General features: G+C 39.3%; 2 protein-coding genes across 10 annotated transcripts in view; one reads left to right on the forward strand and one right to left on the reverse strand.

Annotated features, from left to right (window-relative positions):
* PTPRD (protein tyrosine phosphatase receptor type D) overlaps window positions 1-24,573 on the reverse strand; it is a 1,190,026-nt gene that overhangs the window by 723,846 nt on the left and 441,607 nt on the right. The gene's annotated exons all lie outside the window — the stretch shown is intronic.
* LOC146542187 (uncharacterized) overlaps window positions 1-24,573 on the forward strand; it is an 83,048-nt gene that overhangs the window by 43,719 nt on the left and 14,756 nt on the right.

Below are 24,573 nucleotides of genomic sequence, written 5' to 3' on the forward strand. Positions count from 1 at the left end.
ATGTATAATACATTAACCAGAAGATAACAACACTTTTCTTCACTTGGTTTTTCTTTTGTTTTTATTCTGAACATCACTGATCTTAATTTTAATTTCTGATTTTTTTTAATTTTTATTTTTATTTATATAAATAAATATAAAAAAATAAATATATTGTGAAGAAGCATTATTTCAACATAACTATGCTTCCAATTGCCATTCCAAGTAGGATAAACTTACCAGAGCTTGTTTTACAACAGCATTTTGAAAAACTCTTGCAGTACAGGCAATCTAATAATTTGGACGTTATGTAAAATACATTGGCAGTAATTTAATCTCTAATTCAAAATTAAATTAAAGACTATCATCAATGTCACTATCAATTAAAGACACTTAATGGCTATGGAAACTTCAGTAAAAGCCTGCCATTTTCTTGTATGTGGTACGTTATCTCATCAAAGTGATGAAAATTTGTGTTTTAAAAGTAGTGACAAAATTTACTCCCACAGACTCTAAAAATATATTGGAATATATCCTATGGAATTTGGAAAAAGGGTTTAAATGTAATAAATAATAACATTGACCATTTTCTAGATGAAGCATGTGTTACATCCATCAGTGCGTAGAAGTCAGTCCTGGCCAAAGAAATAGATTAGAAATGGAATCTTAAATTTGAAATACAAAATGTTGGAACCAAAGGACTCATATGTCAAAAGACACTTTCATGAGTACAAAAACAATACTACACAATTTTCCTTTATTTGTAGCATAAAACTGAAATGCTTCTATAGTTACACAAGTAACATGAGTAATGGGACAAATTGGAAGCTTTGTCCCACTTCTAGAATTATGACTATATTGAGCCCTTCACTACAAGAAAGACATTGAGGCCCTGAAGCTTGCCTAGAGAAGGGCAAAGAAGCTGGTGAGGGATCTCAAGGACAAATCCTGTGGGGAGTGGCTGAGGGAAGTGGAATTGTTTAGTCTGGAGAAGAGTCTCAGCAGACATCACTCCCTATAGCTGTCTGAAAGGTGTGGCATTGTAAGGAATGATCTCTTCTCCCATGCAACTTGCAATAGGACAAAAGGGAATGACCTCAAGTTGCACCTGAGGAGGTTCAAGTTGAATATTAGGAAATATTTATTCTCCAAATCAGGTGCCGGAATGAGCTGCCCAGTGAGTTGGTTGAGTCACCATCCCTAGAAGTGTTCGAGAAATGCTTAGATGCAGTAGCAAGAGACATGGTTTAGGGGGCAAAATACTGGTGGTAGTTGTACAGTTGGACTACGCGAGTTTGGAGGTCTTTTTCAGACTTGATGATTCTATGATTTTATTACGACATTTAATGGAAAGACCCCTATGATTAGAGTGCTGGAATGGAAAACTATTGGCCTTCAGAAGAGACAGCCAGGACAGGTGACAGGGTGACGTTCTGCTGTATGTGAAGGAGAGATTAGACTGTACAGCCCTTGCTGATAGGGATGTTGCAATAGAGAGACCCTAGAATTGAGTGCATGGAAAACAAAGCAGGTATTATGGGTATCTATTGTCTACTTAAGACGATTTCACGGAAAATCTATCCTATAGGCATTCTGAGGTAAACTATGGATCAGTTACCCTTATTGTACTATAAAAGGTGCTCTGCTAGATGTGTTGTTTGAGATCAAGGAATGCCTAGTGAGAGAGCTGGCAATAAGCAGCTGTTTCAGCCACAATTCAAAATTTTTATTGTAATGAGAAAAGTGGTCACACTGGTTTTTAGGAGAGAAAACTTCATGCTTTCCAGTGAACTAGTTATCAGTGTTCCCTAGTGTTTATACCATTGGACTGAAGGAATTACTGGATCTTACGGTTGGAACCCCTCAATAATTTACCAAAGTTCCCAGGACTGTGAAGAGATCTTTGATGTTTAGAAGCTTTCCAGTGTTATATCTATCTACAAAAATAGCATGAGATAAGACCAAAGAAACTGTACATCTAATAGTTTAACCTCAGTGATTGGGAAAGTTATAAAGAAGATTGACCCAGAGGGCTATCGAAAGGCACTTTAAAAACAAAGTTGTTATCAGTCATAATTAACATAGGTTAAATATGGGAATGTCCTGCCTTAGTAATTTGATTTCCTTCTATGATAAGGACACCTGCTTGGTGGATGAAGGGAAAGCAGTAGATATAATCTTTCTGGTTTTGATTAAGGCCTCTTTTCTAGCCTATTTCTATTTTATTCCATTCCTATCCTATTATTATTCTGTTCTATTTCTATTATGCTCTAATAAATATATCCCAACAAAGGGCAATTTAATTTCATAAAGGTGTCATCACACACTTCACATATAAGACAGTTCAGGAGTAGTAAGAAGGTTGCATAGTCCCTCCACAAGTACTGGAGTGAAAGTAAAGGTAATAAGAAAACAATTCCAGTCAGGGATAGACAGAGATAGATGAGGGTAAAACAAGATGTAAGCTAACCAAAGATTTTCCTCATTACATTTTCATTTTGTAGCAAAATTATCCTGGATTTTAGTAAGCCTAATGAAAACTTCTCCTGAGAAAGACATCCCAAATGGTATTTTTGTAGCAGCTGTGCTTCCACCCACTTGGCAGCATTGATATATCTGATACTGGGATTTTTATCTTTATTAAAAAGTTTGAAATTTGGTTTCATATCTATATTCATATAATATAAAAGAGGATTATTTCCCCTATCATCAACATAATAAAAACTTCCTTGACTTATAATATTTTATTACCAACATTAGATATTTTGACAGTGGGGCAAAAGAAAACAAGATGAGTAACTTAATCTGAATATTAAGATTTTTCATCATCTTTGTGTTGTCTTTGAAAATCAGTTCTTGATTCACATTTTAGTTTCTCCTACTCAAATCAGAAAGGAACAACGCAGTGTTTCTACCATCATCCTGTTGCTATGGAAGTGATTGTATAACTACAAATTGAGAATGATAACATCAGAGAAACATCTGCACACACATTTGTTATACGGAACCGGAAATGAATTGAATATTATAAAATTTAAGAAATAATCAGATATTAGATGAATTGTTTGTTAAGGCTGAGTTCTTTTCCTAACAGTAATGAAAACAAAATTAAGTATCAGACTTTCAGGAAGTCCCTTTCCTTTCTGAACTTGAAAGCTTTTGTGACTAATAATGTTACAGCGTGAAGTGTATAATTTCTGTGTAGAATACATTTTCCTTCTGTGCAGTTTAATGAATAATGAGAGAAGATTAAGAAATGAGAAAATATGGTAAGATATTTATATTACTTACATATACTTACTTGGAAATTAAGTATTTAGTAAATAGTACTGTGGAAGCAAACGTGACTTCTAAATAGCCTCCAAAACCCCTAATTAATGATATTTTCTTGCACTTTTACTTACTCTGGAACTCCAGATAACCATGGTCACATGGTTAATTGAATTGGCAGATACATGCATGCAATACTTCTTCCTTTTTACTAAGTTTGTATTGATTAATCCTGCTGTTTATTATTATGGAAAATAACTGTATTTATCTCATATGAAATTATTGCCCACTTTTTGGCATGATTTATCTCTCAGTAAAAGATTTTTGTCAATTTATTGAAACTAAGTAAAATGGAGAGAAAACAATTGGCTCATGTCCAAGAAAGCAGCCTAAGAAGAGCCTAAATTTGAACAATAGAGGTAGCACTGTAATGAATGCCAGAATACGTTTATTTATTTAAAGATCTGTTTAAACAAAATTCCTTCAACAGAAAGCATGAGTGTTCCTACTTCAGATAATATGGTTAATATATAATGGAGAGCATGAGTTCCGCTGGGGGTTTTAGGCTAGTCCATTGATGTTACTGAGAAAGTACATCTTTTTGATCTGTTTTTCACCAAAATCATGATACTCTTGAGCGTTGGTAAGGAAATACAAGATAATAAGAATAAAGTAAATATGCCGTTCATCAGCTAAAAGTCTTTAATTGTAATTGCAGCATGGAATAGTATAATTAACGGTCTAAGCGACAGGATAGGCTTGAATCTTTCCTACTGCTTTGCAAAAATACCATTTAAATGCCAGAAAACCCTCCTTTAAACTAGCCTACAAACAACTGAATACATATTTTTTTATTTTTAACCTTTAAGTGTCTACAGTAAAGCAGGATCTTTACCTTATAGAATCTCCAGAAAATCACTGTGAAGACCACAACGAATTACACAAATACCTGGCGACCAAATTTTTTTTCAGTAACTTGAGAGCAAAATTAATTCAAATTAACAAAAGTGAGATAGAAAAGGAGCAAGGAGTTGAGCAGGAAACAGCAAAGAGGAAGCTATTGGAAAGCATTCTGAGACTAATTAGTACCAACTATCACAAACATTTTTACAAATAAAGTCAAAGTAGAACAGACTAAAGGGGAGCTTTGCCTTCACCAAAGAAACAATTCAGTATCACTGACCCAATACAGGGAACAGGTCTGTGATGGATTCAGTAATGTCTGTTCATAATTTATTTTATGAACTTTTTTCCTGGGTGTTGTTTTTAAATTCTAATTCTACTGAGATGAACACTTAGGAACTTAGAAGCTAAGATTTACTCTACATTTCCTGATTTTCTATTACATTGAAGAACAAATCATTCAGGTGGCTCAATCCTGACTCTTACCACCTCCTCATTCCTCCAGACACCTACTGCTCTCTTTCAGATGGTTTGCAGTGAACAAGAATAGGGAAAGCAAACAACAACTAAAATCCTTGTAACAGCATTGTTGTTCTGGTGTATGGTGGCCACTAGAAAAAACCTTCAAAGAAAACTACCTGGATGGCTAAATTAAGAGATATGAGTGAAAATCATTCACAAAAATGAAATCATGAGCGTTGTAGCATAGATTATGATGATAATTCAGTAAAAAGAGTTTGTTATTACTTAAAAAAATAATAATAAAATAAATTGCTCTTCACAGAATAAAAAAATCTATGGGGAAAAAAGAAACAAGTTCCTGAAATTACTGAACTGAGTTGTGTGACGGTGCAGTGGTGAAGATAACATTCCTGAGAGATATGGGATGGACGAAAAGTAAAATTAGGATGTTAATTTTAGGAAAGACAACATCTAGCTGTTCAGGGAATTACTCAAACAACAACAACCACCGCCCCGGTAGTAAAGGGCGAGGGAGCAATGCATATCTGGCAGATCTTTAAGGAAATTTTCCTTTGGGCACAAGAACTCTCCATACCCAGATGTAGGAAATCAGAAGAGGAAGTCAAGAGACTATCATGGCTGAACTTCAATCTCCTGCACCTAACTGGAGAGCAAGAAGAAAACGCACAGACAATGGAAATAAGGACCGGTATCGTGGGAAGAGTGTAAGGCTGCTAGACTGTGAAGGGATGGAGACAGGAAGACTAAGGCCCATCTGGAACTGAACTAGGCAAAGGGTGCAAAGAAAAACATGAAAGGCTTCTACAGATGCATCAACCACAAAACAGAAATCCAAGAAAGCTTACCTCTTTTACTGAGCAAGATGGCAGTCTGGTAACAATAGATAAGGAGAAAGCAGACTCAACAAAATTTTTGTCTTCGCTAGCAACTGTTCTTTTCACACCTCTTGGATGAATCAGAAAGTGGGGTATGGGGGAGCAAATTCACTCCTGCAGTAAGTAAAGATCAGGTTTGCAACAACCTGAGGAACCTGAACATCCATAACATCTGTGAATCCCATTAAGAAAAGAGGGACAAATAAATGATGTTCATTTCAGGGTAGTTGGACTAGATAACTTTTAAAGGTCCTTTCTATCTCAAACAATTATATGATTTTACGGCAATATTAACAAACAACATATAAAAGTATGCACATAACTGATGAGGGAAATTAAGGAAAACTCATTCTTAGCTTGAGTTTACTACAACATTAAATCAAATGTGAAATTGTAGTAGCTGAATAAGACTGGTTGCAATATAGTGCTGTTAATACATTTTTTCATGCAGTAGACAAAACCTCAGAGATAATATTTTATTTGGTGCTAAAGGGCACAGCAGAGATTATATATATATATATACACATACAAATATATGTATGAATAAAGACATGGACATGTTTGTCTGATATCCCTACAGACAAACAAAGGATGCAGTTCCCAAGTAATGTTAAATTTGGAACACATTTTCTTCCTCTAACATTTTCTCTTTGTACAAATAGGAAGCCAACTGAAACAAATAAAGTCTCTCTTCCACTGTGAAGAACTTAAAAGTCTTGGCAAATCATTTTCAGTTATTTTATAATAAGTTTACTCATGGAAGCATTTCACTCCATATTTCAGTAATTTTCTATGATTGCCTAAGCAGACTGAAAACAAAGAGCAGATACTCTTTCTATTCTTATCTTTAAATAAGCATTTTAAGTTAATATATTTTTATTTTTTCTATATAAATTATCTTTAATGATTATATAGTTCAGTATACCAAAAATAAGTTATTTTTATTTAAATGTTATGAGAAGTTGTTTTGTGGTTGTTTTTTTTTTTTTTTCCTCCAGTTGTTCAAAGAATCATTAATTTTACAGGCATATTTGTATATTCTTGAAAATAATTTTCAAAACTTAGTTTTGTTCCTGTTTTTTAAATATAGACTTAGGTTTCAGTATTTCTTTTTAAGGTACTCTTTTGGTTATTTGGTTTCTAAGGTACTATTTTGGTTATTGAATATTGATAGGGATAATTATAATCACATATTATTTCTCTCTCTGGAAATATGTAAATAATATTTTAAAACTTTTATCTCACTAGCTAAGTGGATAAATGGATAAATATTTCAGATCTCTATAATATTGTTCCTCCCCACCCCCAAATTCCTGAAAAAAACAATGTGGCAAAAAATTAAAATTCTTCAAAGATCACCAAGCAAATTCAGTGACAAAAACATACCCTTCAATGCTATTTCAAATTTGATAGCAAACTGTACATTCAAATACTCAATAAAAAGGAAATGTCCTACAGAGGTTTTTCAGAAACTGGCACATGCATGACACTTTTTCAGAATGAGAGTTAAAGGGGGTTTCCCAGCAACATTTCAAAAACCCAGACCTTTAAGTTGCTTAAATTTACTAAATTTGTTTTATCAGAAATATTCAGATTATTGTTGGAAGGGAACGGAATGGAACAGGACAGAACGGAACAGAGTAGACCTTGCTCTTGTGAAACTTCATGTGGTTGTTGATTGCCCAGCTCTCTAATTTATCTAGATTCCTCTGCAGGACCTCTCTACCCTTGATGGAGGCAGCAGCTCCTCCTAATTTGTTATCATCAGCAGTCTTGCTCAATAAACCTTCTAATCCTACATATAAGCCTTTTCTGAAAATATTAAAGAGGGCTGGACCTAAAACACAGCCCTGGGGAACCCTACTACTGACTGGCTTCAAACCTCATGTAACACCATGTACTATAATGCATAAACTTTTATAGTATATAACCTTTTTATAGCATATAACATTTGGGCTCAACCCATCAGCCAATTGCTCACCCATCACATAATGTTTTTATCTAGCCACATGCTAGAGACTATCTAGAAAAATACTGTAACAAACCGTATAAAAGCTTTACTGAAATCCAAAAGATAACAACTATCTTCCCTTGATTAACTAGGTGGGTGACCTTATCATAAAAGGAAATTTAGTTAAACAGAACCTCCCCCTCATGATCCTATGTTGGCTGTAAACAATGAGTGCATTGTTCTTCAGATATTTTTCATTAACTCCCAGAGCAATTTTCTTCATAAAATTACCAGGTACTGAAGTGAATGCCCATCAAAATAATAGGGAAATTCAAAAATCTGTATTCTCTAATTTATCTCCCTATTCCTTCCTTATCTTTTTTATTAGTTTATTTATTCCAAAAGTTTCTCTTTTGCATCAAAATATACTGTTCTCTGTTCTACATTTTGTCACCTAAAACATTTTCACCTAAAAAGCATTCAATATTTTCATGAAATTTTGTAGATGCTTAGGGATTTAGAGTACTCATTTCATAAGAGCATGGGAGTAAAACATACTCTGAAATCTGCTCCTGGAAAATGTTCTGTTTCCCAAGCAGTTACTAGAACTTCTTATGTGAACCGTGACTGCACGCAGTTTTTACTACTTATAGTATTACTTGGAAAATAATGGTCGACATAGAGGATCACCTTCCTTGACCTACTAATCATGCTCTTTTTAGTGCATCTCAGGATATCATTGGTGGTTTTGGCCATGAGGGCACACTGCTGGCTCATGGCCAACCAGCTGTCCACCAAAAAAATTCAGGTCCTAAAAACTTCAGGCTGAACAAACCGAACTCCATTAACCATTTTTAATAGAGAGGTGCTCCTAACCTCAGATCATCTTCACGGCCTTCGTCTGGACCTGCTCCAAGAGCTCCATAACTTTCTTATTTTGGGAGCCCCAGGCATGGAGGCAATATTACATAAGAACAGAATAATGAGGGATTATCAGGGATAATTACCACCTTAACCCTGCTGGATCTCTCTCTTCTGATGCAGCCCAGGACAGTGATGGCCTTTCAGGCTGCAGGTGCTTGCTGTTGGCTTGTATGAAGCTTTCCAACCCTCATAACTCCCATGTCCTTCTCTACAGGGCTGCTGTCAGTGAATTCTTCTCAAAATCTGTACACATATCTGAGATTGTCCCAGCCCAAGTGCAGCACATTGTACATGGTTGCATTGAATTTCATTAGGTTCATGTGAGACCACTTGTCAACCTTCTTTAACTCCCTTCCTTCTTCTCTTGAATCAATTTCACCACTCATCTTAATGTCATCAGTAAACTTGCTGAGCATTTATTCAATCCCACTATCCACATCACTGATAAAGAAAGATGTGGAAGTTCAACAGTTCTAAGACACCCCTTGGGGAAACTACTCATCACTGGCCTCCACTAGATATAGAGACATTGGCCAAAACCATTGGATTTGACCTTCAAATCAATTCCTTATTCACTGAATAGACCACTCTTCAAATCCAGATCTTTTCAATTTATAAAAAAAATGTGCTGTGGGACAATACTAAAGCCTTGCAGATGTCCTCGTAGATGGCATCAGTTGCCTTTTTTTTTTTTTTTTTTTACTTAAGCCATCGCTGTCATAAAATGCCTTCATATTGGTGAGGTACAATCTGGCCTTGGTGAAGCAATGCTGACTGTCTTGGATCACAGGATGTCTTGCAAGTGTCATAAAATAACTTCCAGCAGAATCTGTTCCACAATCTTCCTAGATACAAATGAGAAGCCCACAAGCCTGTAGTTTCCCAGATTTTCCTTTCTCCCTTTCTTAAATATGGGAATGTTGTTTCCTTTCCATGACAGTCATGACTTCTCAAATATGATGGAGCATGTCTTGGCAACCATATCAGCCAGTTCCTTTAGGATCCTGGCATGCTTGTCATCCAGCCCCATAGACTTACACAAATTCATTCTCATCAAACAGTCCTGAAGTTGCTCTTAGTTTAAAGTGGGAGGGATTTTGCTACCCAAAATCCCATCTAGAAGTTCAGAATTGTGAGATATGTGGAAAGCCCGACTGCCAGGGAAGATTATGGCAGAAAACTTATTTAGTACATTGGCCTTCTCCATAACAGTTGTTACCATTTCTAATTTATCAGAGAGGTAATAGCTTCCTTGGCCTGTTTCTTCTGACCAATGTACCCATAGAAACCCTTCTTGTTATTTTTCACATACCTCACCAAATTCAGTTCCATCTGTGCCTTGACTTTTCTGATCCTATCTCTGCACATCTGGATGGCATTCCTGCCTTTTTACCAGGACGTGCCTCTGCTTCTACTGCACATATATTTTCTTCTTATTCCTAAATTTAAGCTTCAAAGCATTGAAAAGCATTTCACTTAAAGAGAAGTGTTATAGGTGGAATGATTATTGTGGTGGAATGAAAAAAAGAGACAAACAGAAAGAGAATACTCAACTGCATCCAAAGATCCAGGCTCACGGGAAAAACTCACAAAGAAGGAATCCCAGGAAAAGAACCTTCCCCAGTGGCAGTCAGCCCTTAAATGGAGTTTAGGAGGGGTGGAGCTTGGCTCCACCATTTCTGGTCACACAGGTGGATTGCCTTCACCTGTGCTCCCATGACTGACCCAGTCCTTTCTTCAGGTGATCAATCAGTGGTTCAGGCCATGACTCAACAGTTCCCACACAATAAGTAAAATAGTCATTACACTCTACTAGTGTGTAATCCTTATCATTTTAATCAAAATTTCTTCACTGATGTCTGTATTTCAGCATCTTCAGCATTTTTACCTTGGTCCTGATTTTGATTTCCTTCTATTTTCTCTGTTTATCATACTATAGTGGTTTTAGTGGGACATTCCTGATGGACTACTACTGAGAAATACTAGAGATAAAAAGAAAACATGCTATATTTTATAATATAATTAATTCTAATGAAATCTGGCAGTAGATTAGTAGAAATCTATTTGAATACAAGAATAAATTGAATGGTTTATAAGTAATTAATATTAAATAGAAATTCTTATTTTGTTTTTCATCTACCTAGAATATTACAGTTTTTCCTTTAAATATAATTAAAACAATATTAAAGATACAAAATAGATATTTCTTTAGGCCATGATCTTGGATAAAACAATTAGGCTGAAAATAACTGGTGTCGCAAGACTGACCTGTCAAAATAAAAAAAAAAAAAAAAAAAAAAATTATGCAGGAAACAGTTTAACTAGCAACTTGATGTTATTGTTTTCTAGGCAGGTGAGTTACGATTGTAAACTTTTTAAATTATTTTCTTCTCTCCGATTTCACCAGTTTTGTAGATAAACTTTTAGTACACAACTACATAGAATTATCCATTACTTAAGTAGATCATTTACTTATTACAAGAATCACAGAATCACAGAATTGTAGGGGTTGGAAGGGTCCTCTAGAGATCATCGAAACCAACCCCCCTGCCAAAGCAGGTTCCCTACACCAAGTTGCACAGGTAGGCGTCCAGGCGAGACTTGAATATCTCCAGAGAAGGAGACTCCACAACCTCCCTGGGCAGCCTGTTCCAGTGCTCCGTCACCTCACCGTGAAGAAGTTCTTACGCACATTCGTGCAAAACTTCCTATGCTGCAGCTTATGTCCGTTTCCCCTCGTCCTGTCTCCATGTACCACTGAAAAGAGACTGGCCTCACCACTATGGCCGCCACACCTCAGATATTTATAAACCTGGATCAGGTCCCCTCTCAGTCATCTTTTCTCAAGGCTAAACAGACCCAGTTCACTTAGCCTTTCTTCATAGGGGAGATGCTCCAGGCCCTTCACCATCTTTGTGGCCCTCCGCTGGACTCTTTATTATTTATTATTGTTCAGTGTAATATGAATTGATCTGTTGGATTACATACATTGTTTCCTTTTCTAAGTTTATCTTTTAGAGAGGACACAAATACACAAAATTAGACTTCTGAATCTATTAGAGCTGAAGGAAAGAGCAACTGCTTTTCTTTAGATAAGATCTGAATAAGCATTAGACAAAAAGCAAAGCAAGTATCCTAAGTTGAACTGACCAACAGTTCCTTTTTACAAACTTCGACAGTGATTCATTTCTGATATTTTTTCAAACAAGTGAAGCTTAAAATGTTCTATAAACCATTGTTCATCTAAGTGAACAATGATAACTGACTGATCACAATAGTGCTTAAAATTTAACACACATATTTTGTCATTATTCTTTAATACTAGGCTCATAGATTTGAACATATTCAATTTCACCAGGTGGTCTTTAATCTACTTTTTTTTTACCTTGGGAATTATTTTACTCTGACAATTCCCTTCTAGTGATTCAGGAAAGTGAGAGACCTGGGAAGTCTGTCTGTGAAGACTGAAGCAAAGAACTTGTTGAGTACTTTAGCCTTCCTCATGTCTGTTGTTGTCAGTTCTCTCCTCTTATTTATATGAGAGGATACATTCTCATTGGCCTGTCTCTTCTGTCCAGTGCAGCTGTAGAATCCCTTAATTTTTCACAACCTTAGCCAAGTTCTCTCTCTTCTCCTGCCCTTCTTATCTCTTCAAATAAGCTTGAACCCTTCAATTATAGTATTTAATTTGTGTGATTCATCCACCCTCTTTCCATGATAGCAGTTGGGTCATAGTTTTTTAATTGCACCATGACTTTCATCACTTTCCTTTTATTTCCCATACTGTCTACATTGATGTAGAACAACTTCAGCTGGGCTTTGCCGGAGCCTACCCAGATTCTTCTGGGACAAATCTGAGGTTTCTCTCTTCTGTTTTTTACAACAACAGTGTTTCCTGGCTGTTCTCTGACAGTCAGAAGTGCATCCCTTTCCCGTACTGAATTCAGTTTAAAGTACTGCTAGTCTGTCCAGCCAGCTTGCTGCCCAGAACTTTTTTGCCCCACCTGGTCAGTTGTAACTCATTTTAAATAGTCAGTAAAGCAAAATAGATGATAAAATTAATGCACATACAGACTTCTGTATATTATTGTGTACAGAATAAGCAAGTCACAAGGTCAGTTCTGACATGCAGCATGTTAATGTCAAAATCAGTTGTTAAGCTCAAAGTTACTGTTTCTATCGAAGACAATGCAGATTTCCTTTTTAGTTACACACAAGACAAAATCTGTCCAATCTTTAGATCAGTTTTAAGACAAGGAATCTCTAGTAAATCAATGGGAAGTAACAGGCATTGACATCTTTGTCTGGGAGAAGGATTCTTTTTGTATTTTAAGCAATTTGTCAATTGTAAGCATGTATTTAGCCATTCATTGAAACTACTTCTTAAATGAAAATTCTGAAAAGTCTATTCTGTGCTCTACAAAATTAAATGGGTTATCTTCATGAAACTTATAACTCTTTTCTCCCACGCAATATCAGGATGCTTCAGTGGACTTAAACAACAAAATTCATGGAGCTTCAACAGCTCTACTATGGCATTATATTTGTTTTTATATAAAAAAGTTTAATTTCATAATTATTCTATTGACTTAATAACTGATAAGTCATGTATATATCCTTGTTTGGGCTGATTTTCTTCATAATGATATGTATGATTTCTTGCTTTAGACTATTGATCAACACAGCAGTTAAAACAACATGAAGCTTTTGTTGTAGCTGTATTTGCACAGAGACAAGAACCTTTCTGTTTCTCATGCTGCCCTGTCAATCAGGAGACTGAGATTACACAAGGAGTTAGGAGGAGGTGCAGCCAGGACAGTTGATCAAAATGGACCAAAAGGACATTCTATGCATTATGATGTCATATTCAGCAATAAAAGGGCTATAGGAAGCAGAGTTAAATCAGATTAGTGAGCAGTCATTAGCAAGGTTTCCCAGGGCTCTATTCTGGAATCCCTTCTCTCTCCTGTTCTCATAAATTACTTGAAGGACTTGATGGTGTTCTAAGTAAGTTGATGGATGACACTAAACTGGTAGGGCATGTTGATCTTCTTGTGGGTAAAGAAACTTCCCAGAGTGATCTCAACAAACTGCAGTGCTGGACAATCCCTACCTGCATTTCATGTAGTTCAACATACAAGATCAACAAAAGCAAGTGCTAGATTCTAAACATAGGATGTGGTGATCCTGTATATAAAAACGCCCAGGAAACAAGAGGCCTGAGAACAGCCCCACTGAAAGAGATCTGAGGATTCTGGTTCTTGGCAAGTTCAACATGAGAAAAAGTTGCCCCTGACAGCTGAAGGGGCCTCCTATACCCTGGAGTTCATCAGGCAGAGCACTGTGAGGCAGTTGAGGGAACTGATTTTCCCACTCTATTTTGCACTAGTGTGCTCTTATCTTGAGTATTATATTTTGTTTTGGGTGCTACAATATGAGAGAGAAATAAAACTATTATGGGATGTCCAAAGGAGTGCAACAAAGATGATGAAGGTTCTCTGTGGGAAGCTGTATGAAGAGCAGCTGAGGTCACTTGGTTTGTTCAGCGCAAAGAAGAGGACTCTGAGGGGAAGACTTTATGGTGGCCTACAGCTTCTTCACAAGGGGGAGCAGATGGGAAAGAACTGATCTTCGACTGATCTTTGATTCCATGCCATAATCAGGGAATGACATAAAGCTGAATCATGGGAGTTTCAAGCTGAATATTAAGAATAGGTTCTTCACTGAGATGGTGAACAGGCTTCCCAGGCATTGCTCAGAGTACTGAGGCTTCTGGAGTTTAAGAGGTGTTTGGACAATGCTTTAGACATATAGACTTCTGAGTGGTCCTGTGTGGAGGCAGGAGTTGGCATTGATGATACTTGTGAGTCTATTCCAACTTGGAATATTCTGTGATGCTGTGATTTTTTCATATAATGCTTGTAAAGCATGTATAAATATCACAGAATCATAGAATGGCCTGGGTTGAAAAAGACCATAATGATTATCTAGTTTCAATCCCCCTGCTATATGCAGGGTTACCAACCATCAGACCATTAGCCCAGAGCTACATCAAGACTGGCCTTGAGTGCTTCCAGGGATGAGGCGTCCACAACCTCTGGGTGATTTGTTCCAGTGCATCACCACGCTCTGAGTGAAAAACTTCCTCTTATTTTCTATCCTAAACCTCCCCTGCCTCAGTTTAAAACCATTCCCCCTTGTCCTATCACTATCTACCCTTGTAAACAGCCATTCCCTCTCCTGTTTATATGCTCCCTTCAAATATGGGAAGGCCACAGTGAGATCTCCCCAGAGCCTTCACTTTCACAAGTTAACAAGCCCAGTTCCCTCAACCTTTCTTCATAGAAAGAGGTACTCCAGCCCTGTGCTCGTCTTAGTGGCCCTCCTCTGGACCTGCTCCAAGAGCTCCACATCTTTCTTCTGCTAGGGGCCTCAGGACTGGCTGCAGTACTCCAGATGGGGCCTCACAAGAGCTGAGTAGAGGGAGACAATCACCTCCCTCTTCCTGCTGGCAACTCCTCTTTTATTATAGCCCAGAACACAGTTGGCCTTCCAGGCTGCAAGCACACACTGCAAGCTCATGTCCACCTTCTCGTCCACCAGAACCCCCACGTCCTTCTCTGCAGGGCTATTCTCAAGTAGATCTTCCCCCTGTTTGTATAAATACCTGGGGTTGCTCTGGCCCAAGTGCAGCACCTTGCACTTGGCCTTGTTGAACTTCATTATTTTCTCATGGGTCCAGGTCTCTCTGGGTGGCTTCCCTTCCTTCCAGTGTATCGACTGCACTGCTCAGTTTGGTGTCATCTGCAAATCGGATGCAGTCAATGCCGTCATCTATGTCATTGATAAAGATGCTGAAGAGCACTGATCCCAAGACCAACTCCTGAGGGACACCACTTGTGACCGGCCTCCACCCTGACACAGAACCATTGATCACAACCCTTTGGCTGCAAACAGCCAACCAGATCTTAATCCACCAAACAGTCCATCCTTCAAATCCATATGTCTCCAATTTAGACAGAAGGATGTTATGAGGGACCATGTCAAAGACTTTGCAGAAGTCCAGGAAGATGACATCCGTCGCCCTTCTCCTGCCCATCGATGCAGTCACTCCATCATAGAAGGCCCTCAGATTGTTCAGACAAGGTCTGCCCTTGGTGAAACCATGTTGGCTGTCTTGATCACCTCTTTGTCTTTTATGTGCCTTAACAAAGCTTCTAGGATCCATGATCTTCCCAGGCACAGAAGTGAGGCTCATTGTTTTGAAGTTTCCCAGATCTTCCTTTCTCCCTTTCTTAAAAATGAGAGTAAAGTTTCCCTTTTCCCAGTCACTGGGGACTTTACTGGACAGCCACAGTTTTTCAACTATGATGGAGAGCAGATCAGCAACCATCAACCATCTCTCTCATCCAGCACCATAGGCTTATATACATTCAATTGCATGAAGAGGTCTCGGACTTGTTCCACTGTTACACAGTGGGAGTGAAACTGTTCTCCACACCCTCACCTAGATGTTCAGGATCCTGGCAGACATGGGAAGCCTCATCACCAGTGAAGATTGATGCAAAGCACTCAGTGAGTACCTCAGCTTTTTCTGTGTTTGAGGAGGCCACTTCTCCATTACCTTTTATCAGAGGGAAAACACTCTTCTTGGCCAGTCTTCTTCTGCCTATGTACCTGTAGAACCCCTTCTTGTTATCTTTCACATCCCTTGCCAAGTTCAGCTCCATCTGTGCCTTGGCTTTCCTAATCCTATCTCTACACTCATGGACAACAGCCCTATACTCCTCCCAAGCTACACAAGCTTGCTTCCACTTCCTGAACATTTCCATCTTGTCCCTCAGTTAAGTTGCAGGTCCTTGCTTAGCCACGTCAATCATCTGTCTCCTCTGCATGACTTTTTCTGCTGGGGGATGGAGAGCCGCTGTGCTCTCAGAAGAGTGTCCTTAAAGAGTTGCGAGTTCTGTTCTGTACCTATGCCCTTAAGAACAGTTTCCCAGGGGATCCCATCCATCAATTCCTTGAGCAGCTGGAAGTTTGCTCTCCTAAAGCTCAGGGTCCTGACTCTGCTTTTTGCCAGGCCTGCATTCTTCAAGATCACAAACTCCACCATGGCATGGTCACTACAGCCCAGACTGCCTCCAATATTAACATTTCTAATGCTCTCCTCATTGGTGAGCACCAGGTCCAGTAAGGCTTCACCTCAGGTCAGTCCATCTAATACCTGGACTAGGAAGTTATCCTCATCAGAATCCAGGAATGTCCTGGATTGTCTGCCACCTGCTGTGTCACTATCCCAGCAGATATCTGTATGGTTGAAATCCTCCATTAGGACAAGAGCCTGCGAGCATGACACTTCTTGCAGCTGAAGCTAGAAGGCCTCATCAACAGGTTCCCCTGATCAGGTGGACCGTAGTAGGCACCAACCAGTAGATGCCCTTTACTGCACTGATCTTTGATTTTAATCCACAAGCTCTCAACCTGATCATGGCTGTTTCTCAGACACAGCTCTACTTGTACTCCTGATCCCTTCAGCAGACTTCCCTGAGCCCTAAAGAACCATTTTGATTGCCCAAGAACTTCTTTTGCCTATCTCTTCATTTTCAATGTGGAAAACTAGTAAAGGATAATAATCATAGGGCTTGACCAGGCAAGTGGTGTTCCTAGCAACATCTCTCACCCAGGCTCCAGGCAGGCAACCTACGTCCCTGTGGGATGGATCCGAGCAGCATGTTGGGCCCTTGATTCCCCTGAGAAAGGAGTCCCCTATGATGACAGCCCTTCTTTTTTTTCCTAATTGACATTATAGTGAAATGGGGAGCAGTCTGACTAGCTCTTGGCAACCTCTCCTGCATGGGTGGACCTTCACCCACATCTACATCCCCCTGTCCCTCCAGCTCCAAAGCCTCATACCTGTTATGTAGGGTCACCTAGGAAAGTGGGACAGGCTAAGAGGCAGTCTGCTTTCTGTCCCAAACAGGGACTTGTTTCCATCCCTCGCTGTCTCTAAGGTCACCCCCTCCCACTTGACTGTGAGAGGGCAGATGATCCCCTTCTGCTTGAAGAGCATATCTCTCACGCCTTTCCTGTAGGGATGGCAGAGTGTGACTTCCTCCTCCAATCTCGGATGTTCCTTAATCTTTCTACTTCCTCCATTAGCTCCACCACCAGGCTGAGCAGATCTTCTACCTCTTACACTGCACACAGTGTTGAACTCCTATAGCAGTGACAGGGCCAGATATTCTCTGCAGCCTGAGACCTGAACTGCGGCATGGACATTTGTGTTTTCAGTCAGTTTTTAGAAGGATCACGCTGCCATGTGGAGACCATGGTCACTCCTGGATGTGTGGAAAAGGAACAATCTATTAAGTGACTTGTTAAGTGTTAAGCCCCCTCCTATACGGCAAGGTGCCCTGCCCTGCCTGCTTGCCCTGCCTATGAAAACTGACATGGCATGTCCTTCTGATGTTCCACATTCTGTTTGCTGACCTGTTTGCTGTGCTCCTGTCTCAATGCGCTCGCTAGGCTCTGCCTTTATTCACATGGGGAGTGGGTGCTGCCAACACTCCTCACTCTGCCCACACGCCTCAGAGCTAGCATACTGCTGGAGGTTGGGGGGACTGCCTCACCCTCCCTCAGTTTCTTAGAGCTTCTTAGATTCATTTTTTTGCTGTGATATGCACCCTCTAAGAATGGTCCTTTGTCGTGAGCCTCTAATGCCAAGTTGACTTGCCTCTAATGCCAAGTTGACTTGCTCAGACCATATGCATACATCTATACATGCAAATATAAGTATATGCTTACAAATATAAAAAATACATATGGAAATACTATGCATCTGTGTTTACAAACAAACCTTAGATTACCAAATGCTCTTAATACTTCCCTTCTGCAAAATCTGTGGACTTGTACAGGAACTTTTCAGTTTCTCAGAATGTAAACAAGCATAATGAATTGTATAAGATTGTATGTTTGGAAAGAAAAAAAAAAAAGTGAATATACATACTGATTTGCTATATGTATACTTTCAATGAGAATGAAATAAAGATAGCAGTTGAAAAGAGAATAGAACAGGAAATCAGTTACATGACAACGTTCATAAAACATTAGAAATTAATATTAGAAGTACAGGAAAGAATAGCCAATCTTTCCTCCGCAGGTGTAATAGTACTTTTGCTTCTGTGTTCTGTAAATATATAAAATCAGTAACATCTGAAGGCATGAAGTGTTATACATTTAAATGTATAACAACTAAATCCTCTGCTGCTGTATGTAAAATAAATAAATAAATAAATCAATAAATCCAGTATATCTAGAGAATGAAAAGACATGGAATACATAAAAGTACCAATTAACTTTAATGGCCATACTGAATAATGACAGTAGAAAAGAAATTATCTATTAAAAAAGTGTGAGAGATCATTTGACTTCACGAGTAACATGTCAGCTTGTAACAAAAGAGAACTACATCTAATAATTTTGCAGTTTTATACTGTCTTTGCAAGATATTGCCATGCTTCTAAGGAATGACATATTCTGCTTTACAGTAAAATATGAAAGAAAGTTAAGATTTCCATTTTTTTTTTTTTTTTCCTGAGGATAAGAAGAAGGCTTGGAAAAAGATAAAGACCTTTTCTTTGATAATTATTATATAGTTTTGTGAGGGTCAGTCAAAATTGACTAAGTGGTATACTTAATTTCACAAAATCAGAATAAGTACATTTTACAGGCCATGTAAACTGTCATTATTTTTACATTCACACACCTGATCAAGTACATAGAAAGAAGTATTAATGTAGATAGACAGAATTCCCACTCACTAGCTATATTTATGCTCAAATAAATCACAATGCCAGTGAAGGATTACACAGTATTATGCAACAAGTGATCAAGTTAGCAGATAAGGTTAAATTAAATTAAATTAAATTAATTAAAACCTGTAAAAGAGGTAGAAACAGTACTATTTTAAAGACAGCTGCTTTGATTCTGAAAGAGGAGGAAAAAAGAAGAAAAAAGAAAAAAAAAAAAAGAAGAGAAGAGAAGAGAAGAGAAGAGAAGAGAAGAGAAGAGAAGAGAAGAGAAGAGAAGAGAAGAGAAGAGAAGAGAAGAGAAGAGAAGAGAAGAGAAGAGAAGAGAAGAGAAGAGAAGAGAAGAGGAGGAGAGAAGAGGAGAGGAGAGAGGAGAGGAGAGGAGAGGAGAGGAGAGGAGAGGAGAGGAGAGGAGAGGAGAGGAGAGGAGAGGAGAGGAGAGGAGAGGAGAGGAGAGGAAGAGGAGAGGAGAGGAGAGGAGAGGAGAGGAGAGGAGAGGAGAGGACCTACCTTCATAGTGTGTTAGCCAGTCAACCTTATGTACACATGCATACTTCAAAGAATTAGTTTTAAAAATATCAAAACTAATTATTGAAACCATACAGAGACAAAGTATGTTTAAAAAAAAAAAAAAAAAAAAAAAGAACTTACAGCATCACTAAGTTTTTCTAGCAACCCTCTTATGGGCATGACTTTGATTTGTTTTTAGAAGGCATACTCTAATTAATTTGATGACCACCTTTTTTTTTTTTTTTCTTTCCAGAGTTAAAGGTTGGAGAATGTGAATGCAACCTTATCCTGAAGGCCTTGTCCATGTCTATTTACTGACAGAAAGGATTCAAATACAAAATGCTAAATAGATACTGAAGATCAGAAACGAAGCAAAGGGATCAAGGGGAACAACTATTCACAAAGATTATTATTTTAAGACATTAATATTCATAACCACAAGGACATGTTTCTCATGAATACGAGCCAAGCCAGATCTGCAAGATATAGATGAAATATGTCAGCTTTTTAGTCATTTCCTTTGATTCTAATGACATACATTAGAAAGGGCAGAAGTGGTTGACTTTAATGCTGTTGTGTCCATAATGTGCATACTTAAAGTGACAAAAAATGTCTCTCCTTTTTAGGCTAATGGGAACATAATAGACCTCTGTAAACCCATTTTTCCCTCTTGCCCATTAGCAAAGGTCAGGATCACTAATGGGGCACATCCAGTGAGCACTGACAAGTTAGTAGGAGATTAAATAAACTAAGGTCTGTATTGTGTCAAGAAAAAAGCTTAAGTATTCACCATTTATTTATTTATTGTTTGTTTATTTACCATTTATCTATTTTGGTATGTTTTGTTTGTTTGTTTGTTTTCTTAAATTCTTTACTTGCTCAAGTATCTAAGAAGACTTGTTTTAGGATGTGAGGAAATATAGTCAAGTTGTGCCAGGAGAGGTTTAATTTTGATATTGGAAAATTTTCTTCTTGGAAAGTATGGTAAGTTATTGGAAAAGGCTAATCAGAGGGCAAAGTCTCCATCCCTGGAAGTATTTTGTCAAGAACAACTACTTTAGAGCCAGCTTGGCAAGAACCAGAGCAACCGATATCAAGGGGGCTTCAGGGGCTTCCTTTGCCAGGGAAAAATCAAGAAAGTGGATTGACCCTTCAGCAACTGGCAGTTCTCACAAGGGAGGCTGACATACATGGTCATTGCCATGGCAATGGAGACCACACCCACACCTCTAAACAAAACCTAAGAGTGGACAAACAGTGTGGCTATCACCTATACCCATAGCGTTCTTCAGCAGCTGAAGTAGTAGTTCACACAGCAAAGCACTAAAGTTCTCTCAGCTTCAGAAGCAAGAAACACTCATTCCAGGTGACCCTCAAAGCAGAATGGTGAGTATTCAGTGCTGAGTTAAGACTGCAGTTCTGGCAGGGTGTTATGCACCATCTACCCCCAAAATGACCAGTGCCTCCACTCAGACAGAGTTAAAGGAAGAAGCATCTGAGCAGGCCGTGGTCTGTAGGAAGTGTCTGGACCTTTTCCCTGGAGTGGAGGTTTAAGACTTGCCCAGGTAGAGGACCTCCTGCTATAGCTGACTGGCCTGCAAGCAACAGTTAAAAAGCTGTGTGCTATCTGGGAGGCAGAAATAGAGTTAGTCTCCAATGAAACCTGTATTGAATCCACAACCTGGAGCCAAACAACCCCAAACTCCCTCACTGGCATATACTGTTGGAGGGAAAACCAACAGTGCTGAGAAATGGCAAATTGCTACAAGAAAGACTAACAAGAGGAAAAAGACTGCCTCAAAGCCTGAGGTGCCTCTACAAAACTGTAAAGAGATTCTACAGACTGAGAAGGGAAAAGAAACAGCATCAGAACTGAGTTAGGCAGCCAGATCTGCTCCCTAGTGCATACCAACTACCTCAACTAAGAAAAGGTGATAAGTGAAAGTGGTGGGTGATTCTCTTCTGACCCATTTGTCAGGGCACCCATTTGTTGCAATGATTTGCTATCTAGATAGGTCTGCTGCTTGCCAGGGGCCTACAGCAAGGATGTGACAGGGAGGCAGCCAGACCTTGTACATTCCATGGATAACAACCCCCTGCTGCAATTTCATGTAGGCACCAGTGACACAGCTGTCAGCAACCTGAAGAATATCAAGAGAGACTACAAGGAGCTGGAGCAGCAGTGGAAAACACAGGACCACATGTAGTCTTCTCATCAATCCTTCAGGTTAGGGGAATGGAGAGGGAAAAGGCTGATAGAATTAAGAAAATCAGTAAATGGATAAGGAAGTGGTGTTGTGAATGAGACTTCAGCTATTTATTTCACAGAACTAGTCTTTAGGAATCTGGTCTTCTGGGGGAGGATGCATTTCATCTCTCAGAGAAGGGGAAGGCCATCTTTGGCAACAAACTTTCCAAATTAATCAGGAGGCATTTAATATGGAGTTGCTGAGGGACGGGATCCTCAAGCCATCCCACTTTGAGGCTGATGATGATGATAATGGATGCCCTGGATTTGGAGTTGGCTCACAGATCAGTAAGATGGCACCTAAGGTGAAGGATAAGGGAACTCCAATTGGTAAAACTGCCTCGATGGGAGCACTCAAATGCCTGTACACTAATGCACAAAGCATGAGGAACAAACAAGAAGAGTTGCTGGAGTGCATGTACCTAGAGGGCTGTGATGTCATTAGTATCACTGAGATGTGGAGGGATGACTCTTACGACTGAAATGTAGGAATAGGGGGTATAAATTCTATAGGAAAGACAAGCAGTGGAAAAGGGGATGGAGTGTTGCCCCCTACATCAATGACCAGCTGGAGTCCATGGAGTTCCACTTTAGGATAGAAGAGCTGACAGAAGGCTTATGGGTTAGGATTAAAGAGAAGGCAAGGGAAGGGAACATCATAGTGGGGGTCTACTACAAGCTGGCTGCTCAGGAAGACTGAGTGGTGAGGCCCTTATAGGAGCATCTTCATACCCACAAAATGTGGTCCTCATGGGAGACTTAAACCACCCTGATATCTGTTGGTTAGACAACACAGAAGGACACCAGAAATTAAAGAGGTTCCAGGGATGCATTGATGATAACCCCTCCTTTCAAGTGTGTCATGATTTTATGTTTTTTGGTTTTGGTTCTCAGTATTCCGCATCAAAACATCATGTAGTGTACTGGGAGTTAAAGTGTTAATGCTCCAATTCCAGGCACCTATCCCTATACATTACAGAAGTTATGGGATCTGGCCCTTTCAGGTGGGGCGGTCTCTTACTGCCTGGCAGTGGGTGCTGGAGGGTGCTTTCCTGGCCGTTCCAAGCTTTTCAGGTTTGAATCAGTATCGGGAACTCTCTCTCTCCTATTTTATTTGATTTATTAGTCTCAATTTCAATCAGATTGTATTATATTGTGTTATCTTGCATTCCAATATCATAGTTAGTAAAATAAGTTTTCCTCCATAGATTGTTGCCGCTGTTTTTGTTTTCCTCTCTTCCTTCCCATTTTGTGGTCTGGGAAGGGGAGGGCAGGGGCCTACCGCCCCCTGTCACGGGAGTAAATTGATCTCGTTAATTCTGTGACAAAGTGGTACAGGAACACATGAGAGAAGATGTGCTGTACCTTGTCCTCACCAATGAGGATGGGTTGGTAAGTACTGTGAAGCTCAAGGGCTGCCTTAGCTGCAGCGACTATGAAATGGTAGAGTTCAAGATTTTCAGGGTGTCAAAGAAGGTGCATAGCAAGCAAACTTGCTACTATGAACTTCAAACTCTTCAGAGAACTGCTTGGCAGGGTGACACAGGATCAATCCCTGCAGGGAAGGGGGCCCAGGAATGTTGGTCAGTATTCAAGGACCATCTCCTCCAAGCCCAGAAGCAGTGCATCCTGAGAAAAAGGAAGGCAGGCAGGAATGCCAGGAGGCCTCTATGGATCAACAAGGAGTCGCTGGACTTAAGCACAAAAAGAAAGTCTATGAAGAGTGGAAGCGGAAATAGGTTACCTGAGAGGACAACAAAGAAGTTGTCTGAGCAGCCAGGGATCAGCTAGGAGCACCCATTTGTTGCAATGACTCGCTATCTAAATAGGTCTGCTGCTTGCCAGGGGCCTACAGCAAGGATGTGACAGCGAGGCAGCCAGACCTTACACAAAGCAAAAAAACTTGGAGAAAGAAGATCTGCCTACTGTAAATGAAGATGAGGTTTGAGATTATCTAAAGAGCCTGAAGGCACAAGTCCATGAGACCCAGTGCTATCCATCCACAAGTTCTGAAGGTATGGGAAGATGAAGTTGCCAAGCCACTATCCATATATTTGAAAGGTCATTTCAGTCTTAGAAATGATGATTGGAAAGGGGAACCATAACTCCCATTTTCAAGAAGGGAAAAAAAGAAGGTCTAGGGAACTGTGAACCAGTCAGTCTCACCTCTGTGCCTGGCAAGATAATGGAACAGATCCTCCTGAAGGTCCTACTAAGGCACATGGAAAATAAAGACAAGGTGGTTGATGGTAACCAACATGGCATCACCAATGGCAAGTAATTCTTGACAAACTTGGTGACTTTTTAAGATGGAGTTTTAGCATCAGTGAATAAAGAAAGAGCAATTGACATCATCTTCCTGGACTTGTGCAAAGTGTTTGACACTGTCCCACATGACATCCTGGTCACATGGAAATAAACTAATCTGATGGATGGACCACTCACTGGATAAGAAATTGGTTGGATAGTTGCAGTCACAGAGTTGCAGTCAATGGCTCAGTGTTTAAGTGGAGAGCAGTGATGAGGGGTGTTCCTCGGGGGTTGGTGCTGGAACCTGGTTTATTTAACAGCATGGACAGTGGGATTGAATACACATTCAGTAAGTCTGCAGATGGCACCAAG

This window comes from Meleagris gallopavo, chromosome Z (genome assembly GCF_905368555.1).
Source record: "Meleagris gallopavo chromosome Z, MGAL_WU_HG_1.1, whole genome shotgun sequence".
NCBI lineage: Eukaryota > Metazoa > Chordata > Aves > Galliformes > Phasianidae > Meleagris > Meleagris gallopavo.